Below are 2,550 nucleotides of genomic sequence, written 5' to 3' on the forward strand. Positions count from 1 at the left end.
GTCACTAGTATGCCTCTACTTGACTAGCTCGTTGATCAAAGATGGTTATGTTTCCTAACCATAGACATGAGTTGTCATTTGATTAACGGGATCACATCATTAGGAGAATGATGTGATTGACTTGACCCATTTCGTTAGCTTAGAACTTCATCGTTTAGTTTGTTGCTATTGCTTTCTTCATGACTTATACATGTTCCTATGATTATGAGATTATGCAACTCCCGTTTACCGGAGGAACACTTTGTGTGCTACCAAACATCACAACGTAACTGGGTGATTATAAAGGTGCTCTACAGGTGTCTCCGAAGGTACTTGTTGGGTTGGCGTATTACGAGATTAGGATTTGTCACTCCGATTGTCGGAGAGGTATCTCTGGGCCCTCTCGGTAATGCATATCACATAAGCCTTGCAAGCATTGCAACTAATAAGTTAGTTGCGGGATGATGTATTACGGAACGAGTAAAGAGACTTGCCAGTAACGAGATTGAACTAGGTATTGAGATACGGACGATCAAATCTCGGGCAAGTAACATACCGATGACAAAGGGAACAATGTATGTTGTTATGCGGCCTGACCGATAAAAGATCTTCATAGAATATGTAGGAGCCAATATGAGCATCCAGGTTCCGCTATTGGTTATTGACCGGAAACGTGTCTCGGTCATGTCTACATTGTTCTCGAACCCGTAGGGTCCGCACGCTTAACGTTACAATGATAGTTTCATTATGAGTTTATATATTTTGATGTACCGAAGGTTGTTCGGAGTCTCGGATGTGATCACGGACATAACGAGGAGTCTCTAAATAGTCGAGACATAAAGATTGATATATTGGACGACTATATTCGGACACAGGAATGGTTCCGGGAGTTATCGGATATAAAATGGAGTACCGGGGGTTACCGGAACCCCCCCCCCCGGGGGGGGTTAATGGGCCTCATGGGCCCAAAGTGGAGCAGAGGAGGGGCGGCCAGGGCAGGCTGCGCGCCCCCTCCCCCTCTAGTCCGAATTGGACAAGGAGGGAGGGGCGGCGCCCCCCCCTTTCCTTTCTCTCCTCTCTCCCTTCCTTCCCCCTCTCCTAGTTGGACAAGGAAAGGAGGGAGTCCTACTCCCGGTAGGAGTAGGACTCCTCCCTGGCGTGCCTCCTCCTGGCCGGCCACCCCTCCCCCTTGCTCCTTTATATACGGGGGCAGGGGGCACCTCTAGACACAACAATTGATCCTTGAGATCTATTAGTCGTGTGCGGTGCCCTCCTCCACCATAATCCTCGATAATATTGTAGCGGTGCTTAGGCGAAGCCCTGCGACGGTAGAACATCAAGATCGTCACCACGCCGTCGTGCTGACGGAACTCTTCCCCGACATTCTGCTGGATCGGAGTCTGGGGATCGTCATTGAGCTGAACGTGTGCTAGAACTCGGAGGTGCCGTAGTTTCGGTGCTTGATCGGTCGGGCCGTGAAGACGTACGACTACATCAACCGCGTTGTGCTAACGCTTCCGCTTCCGGTCTACGAGGGTACATAGACAACACTCTCCCCTCTCGTTGCTATGCATCACCATGATCTTGCGTGTGCGTAGGAATTTTTTTGAAATTACTATGTTCCCCAATAGTGGCATCCGAGCCTATGTTTTATGCGTTGATGTTGTGCACGAGTAGAACACAAGTGAGTTGTGGGCGATATAAGTCATACTGCTTACCTGCATGTCATACTTTGGTTCGGCGATATTGTTGGATGAAGCGGCCCGGACCGACATTACGCGTATGCTTACGCGAGACTGGTTCTACCAACGTGCTTTGCACACAGGTGGCTAGCGGGTGTCAGTTTCTCCAACTTTAGTTGAACCAAGTGTGGCTACACCCGGTCCTTGCGAAGGTTAAAACAGCACCAACTTGACAAACTATCGTTGTGGTTTTGATGCGTAGGTAAGAACGGTTCTTGCTAAGCCCGTAGCAGCCACGTAAAACTTGCAACAACAAAGTAGAGGATGACTAACTTGTTTTTGAAGGACATGTTGTGATGTGATATGGTCAAGACATGATGCTAAATTTTATTGTATGAGATGATCATGTTTTGTAACCGAGTTATCGGCAACTGGCAGGAGCCATATGGTTGTTGCTTTATTGTATGCAATGCAATTGCGCTGTAATGCTTTACTTTATCACTAAGCGGTAGCGATAGTCGTGGAAGCATAAGATTGGCGAGATGACAACGATGCTACGATGGTGATCAAGGTGTCGCGCCGGTGACGATGGTGATCATGATGGTGCTTCGAAGATGGAGATCACAAGCACAAGATGATGATGGCCATATCATATCACTTATATTGATTGCATGTGATGTTTATCTTTTATGCATCTTATCTTGCTTTGATTGACGGTAGCATTATAAGATGATCCCTCACTAAATTATCAAAGTATAAGTGTTCTCCCTGAGTATGCACCGTTGCGAAAGTTCTTCGTGCTGAGACACCACGTGATGATCGGGTGTGATAGGCTCTACGTTCAAATACAACGGGTGCAAAACAGTTGCACACGCGGAATACTCAGGTT

This window comes from Triticum urartu, chromosome 5 (assembly GCF_003073215.2).
Source record: "Triticum urartu cultivar G1812 chromosome 5, Tu2.1, whole genome shotgun sequence".
Taxonomy (NCBI): domain Eukaryota; kingdom Viridiplantae; phylum Streptophyta; class Magnoliopsida; order Poales; family Poaceae; genus Triticum; species Triticum urartu.